Source organism: Dasypus novemcinctus, chromosome 3, assembly GCF_030445035.2.
Source record: "Dasypus novemcinctus isolate mDasNov1 chromosome 3, mDasNov1.1.hap2, whole genome shotgun sequence".
NCBI classification, from domain to species: Eukaryota; Metazoa; Chordata; class Mammalia; order Cingulata; family Dasypodidae; genus Dasypus; species Dasypus novemcinctus.
This window is the reverse complement of record NC_080675.1, coordinates 55,257,558-55,273,100: the sequence shown is the minus strand read 5'-3', so window position 1 is coordinate 55,273,100 and position 15,543 is coordinate 55,257,558. Positions and strand designations below refer to the sequence as shown.

Sequence of the window (15,543 nt, the reverse complement as noted above, 5' to 3'; positions counted from 1 at the left end):
GAATATAATCCTTTCTTTGGGGGTTACAGTCTGGTTTTGCCCAGAGTTGACTATTCAATCTTGATCATTGAATGGAGCAGCCATCAATAACGCCATCTTAAGAAGAGGAAGAAAAGTAAAACCTCCCAATCGTAAACCAACCCTGCATACAGAAGCATTCTGCTACCAATCTGCAATTGATCATTCTGACCAGACTTCTTTGGGTCAACTACCCTTATTTTGGGAGGAAAAAAAGTTTAGGTCAACTCCTAAAGATGATTTGAGGAAAAGTTTGATCCATCTGTAGAAGAGTTAGTTGATTAAATTAGAGTTACATGTTCCATTTTGCAATATCTGTTGCTTACAATATTCAAGTAGCCTTATTTCCAGGCAGTGTCAGGTAAGTGAAGTGTACATTCATTCATCATCAAATAATTATTGAGAATTTTTAAAGTGCCAAGCCCTTCAGTAAGCACTAGAGATGCAGCAGAGAACAAGATATCACTCTTTTGCTCTCTTCCCTTGTGGTGCTTATAATCAACTGGAGGGAGCCAGGCAACAAAAAGCAAACCAATGTATATGATTACCAACTATTAAGGTACTAAGAAGAAAGCAAATGAGTAGTTGTGATGAAGAAAAATATTGGGAGTCCAGTCTTAGAGTGGTCATTACTCTCTATCTGAGCCCTGAGATTACATTTCAGTCTAGGCACGAGGAAGGATAAGGAATCAACCAAGGAAGGTGTGGGGGAGGAGAGTGGGGAGCCCTGAGGAGGATTAGATTGGAGAACCTTCCAGGCAGAGGACTTAGCGAGTGCAAGGAAATAATGCAGGAATGAGCTTGGTATGTTCAAGGAGCTAAAAATAATACCAGAAAAATCTATACTCATAAAATAAATTAGTGGTTGCTTAGGGCTGAGGGAGTTGAACAAAAATGGGCAGTGACTGCTAATAGCTATGGGGTTTTATTGGGGAGGGGGATGAAAATATTTTACAATTGATTATGGTGATGGTTACACAACTCTATGAACATAAAGCTGTTTTTTTATATATATATAAATTAAGATCAGACTATTTGGAGCAAGGATATTAGAGTGTGAAATAAAGTTGGAAATTCTCAGGCAGACCCACATCGGTTTGACCTATAGGGTTCATTCTAGGTACAAGAGAAGCATCACACTGATTGCTGTGTGGGTGTGGGGTGGAGAAGGGAGGAAAAAGAAGAAGAGAGAGCAGTTAGAAGAATACTGTGATAATCTAGTGAAGAGATGATGGCTAAGACTAGGTAGAAGAAGTGAGCATGGAGAGAAGTGGGGATTCAAAATACATTTTGGAGGGTATAAATGGTAGGAATTGAAGAATGTGGGGGCTGATGGGAAAATGTTAAGTCAAGGAGGATGCCTTCTAACTTGCCTTCTTTCCCAACTGTGGTTTCGAGATTCCAAGGGAGGAAACACAAATAACCAGAGCCCATGGCCATTCCAACCAGCCCGTCCCTCAAAGGCAGAGAATGATGAAGATACGCTACTGCTGTTTCTACTGAGCCCACTTCCTTCTTCCATCTGGATTTGTCCCCTCACATGTAGAAAGGAAAATTTCAGCTCAAGAGGCACACACTCAGGACACACATGCATGTGTGTCCCTGGACCTCCAAGACCCTAAGATCCCAACAGCCCTTGGGATCCCAAGACACAGGTCTTGCAAACTGGAGAGAATTTCTTCATTTTACTTACATTGTATTAGAAAAAGAAGTTGACTGGGTAGAGGGAAGAAAAAGAAGTGCCCGGGAAAGAGGTATCTGAATTTCTCTCATTTCCTCAGGCACCTACATGCTTTTTCATCATCTGTGCTACAGTCTACTTTGGCACAAAGTGAAGTGTGAGCTAGATGGGTCTACACTTTAATAATCAGTTTGCTTGACTTCCAAGAAATACTGAGCCACTAAGCTTATTACTGCACATGTTCAATGATAATGGACACTGTCACTGACCCCAGAATCAGAGAATTCTCCCAAGATGGCCTGAGTCCGACAGTAGCTCCTCTGAGTCAAGAATTTGACTTTCTCTGGTTGCCTCCCCCATTATCTTTATGGCTTCTTGGCCAGAAATATGTTTTTTCTATTTCCTGTTCACAACACCATTCCCACATTTCCCACCTGTTCCTTAATGAAGCAGAGTATAGAGCATTAAAACAGGGGTTTAAGAATACAGACTGTGGAAGCAGATCATATCCTGCTTCCTCTCCTAATGAGCTGGGCTATCTTGGGAAACTTATTCAACTTCTCTGAGCTTCAGTTTTCACATACTCTTATAATCTTTAGTGTGGGTAGAAATAAATACAGAGAAAATAGGATGCAAACCCAGACTTGGTGTCTTCATTAATTCAATAAATATCTAGAACCTGTGCACCTAGATGAAAAGGATACTGTGATGAAAAAAACAGACGGAACCCTGCCCTATAAAGCTTATGTTCTTTTTCCCCCTAACATTATCTTAAAATGTGGTTCAGCATATGTACAGAAAAGTGCACAAATACTAAGTCTAAAGCTTGATGAGTTTTTTCATGTGTGCAACCAGATAAAAAACAGAACATTTCCAGAATCCCAGGAAGATTTTCAGGCTTCTTCCCAGGCAATACCACCCCACCCCAACTCAGAAGTAACCACTAGTCTGACTTCAATTATCATAGAATCTTAAATTAATAGAGATTAAATCATACAGTTTGTACTCTTTTGAGTTGCTCCTTTGTTTTTGGCTTCTTTTACTCAGGAAAACTGTGAGACTTATCCATGTTGTTGCGCATATCATTAGCTTGTTCTTTCAATTCAACACATCAGATTGAGTGAATATACCAATATCTAGTTATCCATTCTCCTGTTGATAGATATCTGTGTTGTTATAATTTTAGGCTTATAAATAAAGCTGATATGGGCATTCTTATACCTGTCTTTTGATAGACTTATGCACTCATTTCTCTTGTGTATATATTTGGGAAAAGAATTGTTAGTAATCTGTAAGCTTTAGTAATGTTGGTGGACATTTCCTGTTTTCCAAAATGTTTGTATCAATCAACACACCAATCCACAATATATGAGATTCCAGTTGCTGGAGAAAAGAAGGACAGGCTATAATAAAATAAATAAGTTAAATTATATATCTAAATTATCTTGGAGGGTAATAATTGTATGGAAAAAATAAAATGAGAAGAAAAATAGGGATACTTAACGTCAAAGACTGCTCATTTATGTGTCCATTTCTTTTTCTAACCATATTTATATTTAAGATATCTAGAGATAATTAAAGGGAAATATATTTATGAGGATATGCTGTGCACCCAGAACTATGTTAGAGAGATTCAAAAGTATAAGGCAAGTACCATGATTTCAGGGAGTTAATAATATAGTTGGAAGTCTAGATGACTACACCTGATATAATCAGAGAGTAGTGTAGCATTACTCTGGTACACGGCTGTCAATGGGAGCTTGGGGAAGGGAGAAAAATAAATAAATCCAGTAAAGAAGGAAGATTCCAGAAGTGAGATAGCAGTATGTGCCCCAATGTGACCTTATTTCTTCACATTTTCCTCCTATTTAAACCCTCACACCTTTTTAGAAAAGCTTCACAGTATCTTTGTGCAGATGTAACCTGCCTTTTGAGGACGTGAACAATATTCCACTTTAACATTTCAATAATGTTTAGTGCATTTCTTCTTTCATTGACCCTGAGTTCCTGTCTTGAGCCAGACACTTTTCTAGAGTTAAAGATACAAAGGTTCATCAAACATAGTCTCTGCCTTCAAGAGACTTACAGTCTAGTAGAAAAGATAAAACAGAGGCATAAATAGCTATAGCTAAAGAGAAAGTAAAATGTCGTAAGAGAGGTGTCAGTAAAACATTTCAGAAGTTTGAATGAGACAGAGAGATGTTGAGAGATCAAGTAGCTAAAGTGTCACATAAACAACACACACAAACACACACACACTTACACAGAAATACCAGAATTAGCTGTTTCTGCAGCCAGGAGCAGAACCCATATTTGGCTTTATAGCTGCATCGTTTCTCCTTTGTGTCTTCTATTTCACGTTATGTGAGCTAATCCTACAAATGCTACTCAGGAAGAAAGAAAAGGCTTTCATTTGTGATCCCAGTCATCCTATTGTGGGGGTCTAGCAATCCCCAAAGCAGCCTTTCGCCCAAGAAGCAGCAAACACTTAAGCTCTGAGTGGCACCTGCTTGGCTAACTGAAGTGTGGTATCTTGGCAGGAGTGAATGAGGAGAGGAAATGCAAAAGGAGAAGGAAGGTGGAGTGAAGGAAGGAAAAGAAGTGAGAAGAGGGCTGCAGATATTGCTGCCTGGCTCTGCATTAGCAGGGAGACACCTCAAGTTTCATCTGTGTATTGCACTTTCATAGAACACTGAGGCCAATGATTTAGAAAACAGTCAGGCAGACACTGGGTCTACACCTAAATGACTCCTTTCCTCCTGGTTCTTATCTCCACTCTGCTACAGCTGAGGCACCATCTCATGAGGACCATGAGGGTGAGGCCACACACACTTGAAGGGGTGGAAAGAGAACAGGATAGAGCCAGGAGGGAAACAGAGCTGCCAGATTAGCCCTGAATTGTCTACCACCAAAGAAATGTAGCTATTACTTATCTAAGACATTGATATTTTTGGGTTCTGTTACTCACAGTCAAAACTAATCCTAACTGATACAAAATTTGGTTTTCTGATATAGCACTGTTTTCTTGGTAAATTAAAATTTGCCAACCGTTTACCATTACATATAATAAGCATTAATGTGGTCTTTCTTTCACTTATATTTTAAATAATAAAAGTAATTTTGTGCTGTTCAATAATGTGGCGATATTATAGTAATGAATGAAAATTTCTCTTTACAGTTCCCATCCTTCTCCACCCCTACTCATCCTATTCCACTCTCTTCCCAAAAAAGAAGCACTGTTCCATGGGGATCATCTTTCTAGGTCATTGTACATGCATTTATAAACATATGCAAAGACCACATACTTTTTAAAAAATGTGGTCCTACTATATGTATTATTCTGCAATTATTTTTTCTTTTATTTAACAATGTGACATGAATATATGCTGGTATTGGTATGTTTTTTCAACCACTCTGAAGTGCCCTGTAAGTATGGATTATGCATTTAATCACTGCCCTCTTGATAGTCTTTTAGGTTATTTCCAGTTTTCAACATCATAAACAATGCTTCAATCTACTACCTTGAACACATGAGTGAGATTTGGGTAGGATAGATTTCTAGACGTGAAATTTCAGGGATTTGACCTTCTAAAGTGGAGTATGATAAACATATATATATATTTAGGATTGAAGGTCACATACTAGTTTGGTTGTTTTGCCTCCCATGATAGCAGAACTAAGGGATCAGATAGGGTTAGAATTGAGGTCAAGTGTCCAGTTCAATCTCTTAGCCTTGGAAGGCTGAAAAGGCGGTGCTTTATGAGCTGATGTAGACCCAGTGGGTCCAGTGCAGGGGCAGAGCCTATGGTCAGCATCTGGCTTTGTGACCAATTGGGCTGGTCACCACCAAGTGTCTTCACAGTCCAACTTCACACAGTGTTCTTTGTGGCTGATTGAACTCTGGGATCTAGATTCAGGGAAGAAAAAGATCTCATTCAACAACTTTGCCTTTCTTCCCAGTGACAATTCTGCAATTCTGCAGTTTGCTTTGCATTCCTCTCAACACAACTGATGTTTTAATGAACAATTCAAACCCTCTGCTGAGTGATGCTCATTTTAAAAGTGCTTCCCTCTGGAATGAGTCTGTATCATCTAGGTTGGTTCACTGTTCTCTTCATCACAGTTTCCCAGGAACAAGAGATGAAACCAGCCCAGGGCACATTTGGAGTAGGAGACTGGATCTATAAAGGCCAACTATTTCAGGAAGGAAGCCAGAGGCTTCCTAACCAAACAAGTATGAATTGCATTTTCTTTTGCAGTCAACCATTTCCTTTAGTTCCCCAACTATTTATGGAAGTAATGGAATAGGTCATGTCCAGCTGGATTGCTCAGCAGAAGTTTGTAAATTACTGACCAGTCCTGATAACTTCAAACTCTGGACCAGAGGTTCTTAATGTTTCTTTGGCCCATGGATATGTTTGGCTTTCTGCTGAAGTCCTTGAATGCCTTCTTAGAACAACATTTTTCAGTGCTTAAACTGAAGTGCACGAGGTTACAAATGAAACAAATCATATTTAAATAGTTATTAAAATATTAAAAAGAAATTTTATATAACAATGAGCATGCTTTTTTATTAACATTAAGTAACAATATTTAGCATTGCATTTAATAACTACCATATTTTGAAGAAGTGACAAATGTAAAAATTATTTCAAGATGTCTGCCATAACTAAAAAGTGATATGAATATATATGTGATTTCTACTGACAAAGTCACAGATATTGCTAATGTTATGGTGGTTTGTTGCTTGCACACATAAAGGAAGGAAATGCAAAATTTTAGTTAGAGGCTAGTGAAAATTAAGATGGAATTTTTTTTGCTATCCAACTTTACAGACTCCTAAATGTTTTAGGCTAAGAACCCCTGCTATAAACCCATATATTCTCTTGCCTGCTGGACTTTCACCCTAATGTTCCACAAGCAACTCAAATTCAAAAAGTGGAATTAACTCATCACCTTTCATTCTTTCACTCCCTAACTCCAAGCCCAAGACCTAGGCTTGACCCAAGGCTGCAGTCTCCTTCACCCCCACAGCCACTTCCTCATTGGCAATCCTTGTGTGTCTTCTCTTCTCCCTCACCAGTACTCTTCCCTTAGCTCAGTCTCACCTGGAAGGACCCTTGCACTAGTCTTCTAGCAGTTTCCCGGCCTTGCCTCATGCCCCTCCAATCCGTCCTCCATACTACAAAAGAGGGATGTTCCAAAATAACAATACGTTCACAATCTTAAAATACTTAAAACCCTTCTGTGACTACAGTATAGAATCCAGTATTCTTAATGTGGCATTGGAGGCCTTCTGCAATCTGGCTCCTGCCACCTTTTCATCCATCACTTGATTCCCTTACCAACATGTAGACGCCAACCTTAAGCAAAGGGTTACATTTCAGGATGCGTCACATCTCCAGGAACCCCTCCCTGAAATGCTCTTCACCACCCTGCCTTCTGGTCTTTGCTGACTCATTTTACAAGACTCCACTCAATTCCTCCTCCTCCATGAAAACTTTCCTCATCAACCCCTCCCCCGCCCTGCTCTGCACACACACAGAGTTAATTGACCATTTTCTCCTTGGCTTCTTCTCCTTGTACAGTAAATACTTCCATTAAGAACAACGGCAGGATTTCCTTTGTCTCATTTATTTCCCTATCTGCCCCTTCCCAACTCTGAGTCCTTCAAGGGCTGGTACCAAGCTTTTGTCCTTGTTTTCATTTTTCTAGCATCCAGCATGGTACCTGGCACATAGAATACACTTAATACATGTATGGGTTTCTCTTTCATAAAGATAAACAAATGAATGAACGAATGAGAAGGAAGAAGTGCACCTCTAAAAAAAAGTGCCAATTGTAGCAGATATCTGACCACTATTAAAAAGTATCATGGAGTGTAAAAACACAAAACCTCTGCAATCTCATTTATTCTTTAACCATTCTCTTTGGTAAGCACCTCAGAGATGAGGGAATTAAGGGAGGGAGGAACAAGGGATGCTTTGTATCTCAAGGCAGTTTGGTAGAGACCATCCAGGATTCAGTCCTTAGTCAGGCTGCCGACTTGCTGGGACGTGTGGGCGTTGCTGTTTCCAGGAACTCCTGTTTTCATGCCAGGGAGTGGGAACTCCAATTCTTATTTGAAATAAATTCCAGGGTTGGAGAGGCAAGGAGGCCATTAAATAAAAGTTCCATTTTAGCTAACAGAACAAAATAATAATTCTGGCTTTCTACTTTATGAGGATGGTGTTTTCCATCATCTGGCACCAAATGCCTGACAGTCTGTCTTTAATGATCTGGCCCGTGACCCTCAAAATTTAGTCCCTTTTCCTTTGCCCAATATTCTTTCTTAAAAATGCCTTGTTAGGGGGAAGCAGATGTGGCTCAACCAATTGGGCTCCCGTCTACCATATGGGAGGCCCTGGGTTCACTTCCCAGGGCCTCCTTGTGAAGGCAAGCTGGCCCACACCCATGGAGAGCTGACAGCCGGTGCTTGTGCAGAGCTGATGCAGCAAGATGATGTAACAAAGGGAGACAAGCAGACAGAGAAGAACATGCAGTGAATGGACACAAAGAGCAGACAGCAAGGAAGCGGCAAGGTGGGGGTAGGGGGGAGGGATAAATAAATAAAATAAATCTAAAAAAAAAAGTCTTCTTAGGGAAGTGGATTTGGCTCAAGCAGGTAGGTGCCTGCCTACCACATGGGAGGTCCCAGGTTCAGTTCTCAGTGTCTCCTAAAGAAGACAAGCAAGACAGCAAGCTGATGTGACAGGCTGGAGTGGCAAGCTGATGCAAAAGATGATGCAACAAGATGACACTACCAGATGAACAATGAGGAAACACAATGAGAGACACAACAAGCGGGGAGTGGAGGTGGCTTAAGTGATTAGGTACCTCCCTCCCATATGGGAAGTCCCGGGTTTGGTTCCCGGTACCTCCTAAAATGAAGATGAACAGATTAAGAGAGCACACAATGAATAGACGCAGAGAACAGGCAGTGAGCACAAAAAATGGCAGTGGGGACAGGGAGAAATAAATAAAATAAATCTTTTTAAAAATGTGTTGTTATTCTCCACACACAATGTTAATTAGTAAATAACCAGTAGACGGTACTAACCTATCTATGCAATTAGCTACTGGTACTCCCCAAATGGTATGCAATAGGTGTGAGGTCAGGAACTCTAATTTTCTGGAATTCTTCCAAATAAGGAAGCAAATTTGACCTTTATGCTTTGTTTAGCTTCATTCTCAGTATAGTATTAAATGGGCTAATAAGGAAAAAAAGATGTGTGTTTGTTAGTTATTACTTGGAGATTGTTAGTTTTGTAAACACTATTATATTAACATCCTATTACTGTGTCCCTTTGGCCACCAGGACTCTTCTCTGGCTATAAACTGTGTGTGAAGTAGGTGGGCAGAAACAGCAGCCTTCAGCTAACTCACTAAAGCATTTGGCTTCCTTCTTGGGAAGACTCTCATTATCACTAACTGGAGAATTGCTGCCAGCACTAAGACAAATGTAGTGGTGCCACAGTCATTCATCAAATGAAGGGAGAGAATGACCTTTGCCATCCATTAGGATGGAATGAAAAGCTTTGGTGTTAGTTCAGTTAAAATGGAGTATATACCCATGCCCAGTCTTTCAAATGGAGGCACAGAGTCAGTGCATTGCTAGGAGTATCTCGGACTGAGGTTTCTGCTCTGAAACAGGAATATTTTATATAATCCAGTCTCTAGTTTCTAAAGACTAAAGCCTTTCATTGTTTCTTGCCCTGTAGGAGACTTCAATGCCTTCCACACTTTTAAGGCCAGGAGACAGCTTTTGCTAAATGTTGTTGGGATACATAGACATTTAGTTGTAGCTTCTTAAAGAAAAGAAAATCTCCCACCAGAGCTATCTTTAGCAAGGTCTCCCCTTCTCCATTTTTGGAAACATGTAGCACTTATTTCTCTGGCTAATTAGTATTTCAAAAGCAAGCTCAGAGACAAGGCAAGAATCCAGAAAGTTTTTAATTTGTAAAAATGCTTTGTTTTTTATGTGGGCAAGGCTTCTACCAAAAGCAGGGAAGGAGGTTGGAAAATGGATTTGAGATCTCAAGAATTCTTGGGAGAACAGCCTTCAGAGGACCCAGGAATCTTCTCTGGTCATGGCATTGTGAGATAAGGATGCAGGTTTAGCAGGGGAGATCACAAGAGTGGACTCTCTCAACTTCCTGTAGCTCCCCCTTCACATTTACCTACTTTTTCTCTTCCTGCTATCATTTTTCCCTATACTCCCACCCCCCACTTCAGGAGGTGGTTGCCCTAGAGACAAAACTAGGACAAGAGAGAGTAGGAATGCCAACTGGGCCAGGGTATTGGACACTACAAAGGAAGCAAGACAGCGTGCTAGACCACAGGCTGAGGCTCCATGGGGCAAAGCCCCTGCCAGAACCCTGGGCCAGGGAGAACATGAAGGAGAACCCAGTGGCAGGAACCAGAGCCAAGCACAAAGAGCTGTGCCCAGAGATGCCAGGCCATAGGCATAAGGGAAGCAGAGCCTTATCTAAGAAAGGCTCAGAACACACAGAGTGTAGGCCGAGATGGAGAAAGTTGAAGGAGGTGACTATGTTTCAAGTGCACCTTGTATATGTTAAAGAGGCAAAGGCATTCATGTATGAATGCCAATCCTCCTTCCTGTATGCAAAAGCGGCATCTCTCCATCCACTCCTCCCAAGCTAAGTCTCCAATCTTTCTCTTACCACTGGCTCTTTCACATCTTCCTACAAGCATATTTAAGGTTTTCCTATCTCAAGGGGAAAAAATGCTTTCCTAAATACTGTCTTCTCCTTTAAGTAAGAAAGAAGGAGGGAAAGAGAGGTTAGAAGGAAGGAAGGAAGAAAGGAAGGGACCTTTGTTTTTAAGAATGCATGCATCTAGGTTATAAAACTGTTTTTTTTAAAAGTCAGGAAATGAATATTACATTTCCTGGACAGGAGGGAAAGAATGTACAGAGGCTTCTGGCAAATTGATGATATTCTATGCCTTGGCCTGGGCAGTGGCCATTAGGTGATTGTTTTCTTAATATTGAACTACATCATGTAGACTTTTCTATATTTATGTTGCATTTTAAAATGTTAAGTTTTTAAAACATGAAAAAGTAAAACAACAACAGCAAAGTCTCTGCTTTAGTTTCTCTCTTCTCCATCCCAACTCCCTCCCTCACAATGTCAACTGACTTTCTTCTCAGGTAGGTTCTCTCCACCGTAGGAAAGTTTGCCATGGACAAACCTTACTGTTTGCCACCCAAAATGAGAAAGATCACCTTTTCTCTGAGATCTAGGTATCAGATCTCCGGGAAGATGTTCATTGGCTCTATGTGGCTATTAGACCCACATCCAATGACGTGCTGGTAAATGGACTCTGCAGGATCAGAGAGGAAGCCTGATTTGTAGTGTTTGTCAATTTCCATGGTGTAAATATACTCACCATGGCTGACTCCAGGCTAACAATGCAATGTCCCTTGTGAGCTGGTACTACTGCCACATCACTGACCAGCTTGTAGCAGGGGTGCCACCATGAAGACTCACTTTCTCAGAACTGCCTGGAGTAGCAAAGGGTGGCTGAGCAAGGGATAAATAAAGAGCTAGCATGAGCAAAAAGGGAAGGAATTAGGAATGCTACATGATTGAAAACAACACGTACCCATTAGACTTTGGTTTTGTTTTTTCTCCTTTCCTCTTCTCATTCTGTGCATCTCCTTGGTACGATCTCATCCATCCCTAAGGCATTGATGCCCATGAAATAATGATCTCCAAACTCTATATCTTCAACACTGACCCTGACTTCTGAGCTCCAGACTCATACTTCACTTGTCAATTTGATATCTCCAACTGGATGCCCCCCAACAGCCACAAACTGTGCATGTAATTAACCAAATTCATTCTCCCTCCCCAGACCATATTCCCTTGGCTTACTAGCTAGAAACTTCAAAGTCATCTCTGACTCATTTCTCCCCCTCACTCCCACTCTGACATACCCAGCTGGTCAGCCAGTCCAAGTCCTATTGATTTGTGTCTCCAAAAGATCATTCAGATATACCCCTTTCCTTTCCTTCCAGGGCCACTGTCCTAATTCGAACATATACTGTCTCCTACTTTGACACTTGCAGTGGCCCCTACTTGGTTTCCAAGCCTCTGCTCATCCATCCAAACTTCAAACAACATAACATTCATGTATAGTAAGGAATTTGGCTTCCAAAAAGAGGGCTGGCCTTTGTCCTACTCCTGGAGAGTAATCTCTACATCCTTGGAATTCCAAGTAATAGGAGTGCCTTTGCTACTTACGGTGGGCCCCATAGCACACCTGGTCGTTCAAGCTAATAAGATGACTCAGGGTGGGGCTTGCCACACCTGTGCTCCTTGAGTCCTGGCTGGTCACCTTAGAAAGAATAACCATGTGATTAGAGGGTCGGGGCTTTGAGCTTCGTGATATCACCTGAACCCCAGGGAGAGAAGGGGGTTGGAGATTGAGTTTAACCAGGTGGGCACTGGTTCAACCAATTGTGCCTGTGTAATAAACCCCAGTAAAAAGCTTGGGTGGGCTTCCCTGACTGGTAATACACATCAGGGTGCCTGGAGGGTGATGTGTCCACACAGGGAGACCACATGGGAACTTCGTGTTTGAGATCCTCCCAGAACTTGCCCTATGCACATCTTCTTTTGGTTCCTTCTGATTTGTATCTTTTTCACATAATAAGGCTTCAGTGATAAGTGAGTCATTGGAATGAATGCTGGAAACTGAGAGGGTTGTAGAAACCTCCAGTTGGTCAGGAGTGCAGACGGCCTGGGAAACTATGAACTTGCGGCTGGTGTCTGAAGTGAGGGCAGTCTTGTGGGGACTGTTCTTTTATCTTGTGGAGTCTGACCTAACTCCAGATAGAGCCAGAAGTCATTTGTACTTTTAAAAATACAAGTGTGATTGTGCCTTTTCTTTTAAAGGCTCCCCATTTGCCCCATGGATAAAGTCCCAGCTCCCAGCATGCTTAATCCTTGACCCTTGTGCTCAATCTCCATCCCCTGACCACACCAGGCATACCCACACTTCTGGGCCTTCACATGGGCTGTTCTTTTTGCCTAGAATTCCCTCCCCATCCACTTGTCTGACTTGTCTTATTCATCTTTCAATGCCCATTATAAATGTGAGCCTCCCTTCTCATAGTGCCTCCCAAACTCTTGAATTAACTGCATCACAATCTGTAATCCAACAGCTTGTGGGCCAAACCTTAATAATACTGATATTGTATTATAGTGAGCTGTTTAATATAAATGCTTTTTGAATGAATGAATGAATGAATGAATGAATGAATTTCAGCTCTATTGTGAATGGGAAAGCATGTGGAACATATCACCAAGCTCTGCAGTCCTGGTCTTTATTTCAGTGATCCAAATCCCTGTTCTCTCATAAACAGTAAAAGTTTTCTTTCAGTGTTGAAAAATAATAATAAATCATCCAGGCAGAGTCTTGACAGGGCCATAAGCTCATCAAACAACAATTGGCTGAAAGGTGCCGACACTTCAGGGGAACACATTTCTTTTAATAAACGTCTGTATTTACATCTCATGTCCACATGAATACGTTTCCTCTTACTTCATTTATAATCAAATATGTTTTAATATTAAAGAGTCACTTTGGGGTCTAGATCTTCTCTTGTGTCTGTCAGTTAAAAGACATAGAGCCACAAGATATAACAATGGAACGTTTTTGTAGTAAAGCTGGGGTCACTATGAATCCTGAGGCACCATCAGCTTTCGGGATGACTCAGTCTATTAGCGTGCAGACCATTAATTCGCATTGTCTTTCACTTGCCAAAAGACAAATTTAGGCACAAGAAAAGTCAAGTGTGACTTAAAGGATAGGAATTTGCTCAGTGTGCGCCTATTCCTTGCTCCTAGTTTCTGGCACGCATGTGCCTCCTTAAGAAGGGTTAAAATAACTTCAAGTGGGAATTTAAGGAAATAGAACTGATTGCTAAGGAAGTAAGGACCTTATTATTATGTAAATGGTAAGACTGAAGTGGGAAAACTAAAGCACAGAACCAAGGATAGATTGTGGAAAGAAAATTAAGTCTATCTGCAATGTTTATCAAAACTCATCTGCTAGTTCTAAGTCCTATAGGCAATATAGTTTCAAAGTTTAAAGTGTCATCCTAATGACAAACAATTCCCTTTCTTGATATTGGCAGTTACATTTGAGTACCTGCCCCAGGAAAATGAAAATGATCAATAAGCCTGGATCAAATTACAAGATCAAAGACTTGACCCTAGATTGTCCTTATGACCCTGTCTTTATCCGTAGTATAAAAGGTCTATGGTAGGGGGAAGCAGACTTGGCCCAGTGGTTAGGGCGTCCGTCTACCACATGGGAGGTCTGTGGTTCAAACCCTGGGCCTCCTTGACCCATGTGGAGCTGGTCCATGCACAGTGCTGATGTGTGCAAGGAGTGCCATGCCAGGCAGTGGTGTCCCCACGTAGGGGAGCCACACGCACAAGGAGTGCAGCCCATAAGGAGAGCCGCCCCGCACGAAAGAAAGTACAGCCTGCCCAGGAATGGTGCCGCACACACGAAAAGCTGACACAGCAAGATGATGCAACAAAAAGAAACACAAATTCCCGTGCCACTGACAACAACAGAAGCAGACAAAGAACACGCAGCAAATAGACAAAGAGAACAGACAACTGGGGCTGGGGGTGGGGGGAGGGGAAGGGGAGAGGAAAAAAAACAAAGGTCTATGGTAGGAATAAGAAATATATGGGATTCCTACTGTTTTCCCTTTCCTCCCATGCCCAAGGCCAACAACCTCGAATAACCACAGGTCATTATTGGGACCTGTATGCCAACCTTCAAGTCTTCAATAAAACATATGGGTGGCAGCCACCAGTCATTCATCAAAGTTGGCCCACATTTCATTCAGGGGCCCACCAGGTAGCAGATGGTACACTCTAATTGGTAATTTTAGGGAAATTCAGCAAAGGGATAACTGTGAACCTTCACCCCTCCTAGGCCAGAAGGGACAAGTAGTTGCCAGAATCCAGAAAGAGGAGATGTAGGAAGAGGGCACCTGACAGGAACTGTGTATTTGCCAGAGGGAAGCAGCTGAGCTATTGCAATCTGGCAGGGAGGGAACTGGGTAAATAAGCACCCAGACCTCACTCTCTACCTATCCTGCAGTCTGAGGCCAGTGCTTCCCGTTGACCTGCAGGCTGTACTGGCCAGTCTCTTAGTGCATGAAGCAGGATGAAAGACTCAAAAGTGGATATGGATGGGATAATGGGACATACCTGATGGAGACCACAGGTTGAAAATGCATTGCCCGGCTGACCACCTTTTGCTGTCTTCTGCACATGAGTACAAAAACAAAGCCAATACAATGAGCTGCTGATAGAATGCCATTGAACCCTTCTGTCTTCATTTTGGTATTGTTTAGGCAGGAGTGAGCCTGCAGAACTCTGAGATGGATGATGCAATTCTCCCAGTTTAACATTTAAACCAATTGAATTGTTGGCAGGAAAGTACCAGCCTACGTTGTTAGAAAGATGTGATAGACTATTTCTAACACATCTCAAGCAAAGCAGCCAAGAAAAATTTCCTCATTCTTTTCACTCATCTGCAGATGGGATCCTTGTTTCTCTGGAGGCATCTGCAAGTGTTACTCATCTCCCCATTTGAATCCTCAGCCAGTAGAGAAGGGTGAGCTTTCAGGAGCTTATTCATACATAGTCTATAGATTTTTTGATCGAAAACTGCTATCTTGAGCCCAGAGCTGGAGTGCCTTATCTGCTATCACCCAAATGTGTTTGTGAGGTTTCATCCCAACAGCAATT

General features: G+C 41.6%; 1 long non-coding RNA gene across 1 annotated transcript in view; it reads right to left on the bottom strand.

Annotated features, from left to right (window-relative positions):
• LOC139438654 (uncharacterized) overlaps positions 1-15,161 on the bottom strand; it is a 45,043-nt gene extending 29,882 nt beyond the window's left edge. The window contains exon 1 of the long non-coding RNA XR_011648336.1: positions 15,001-15,161. This is a non-coding gene — a long non-coding RNA (uncharacterized lncRNA). The remainder of the gene's footprint in view (positions 1-15,000) is intronic.
• Between the last annotated feature and the right edge of the window lie 382 nt (positions 15,162-15,543).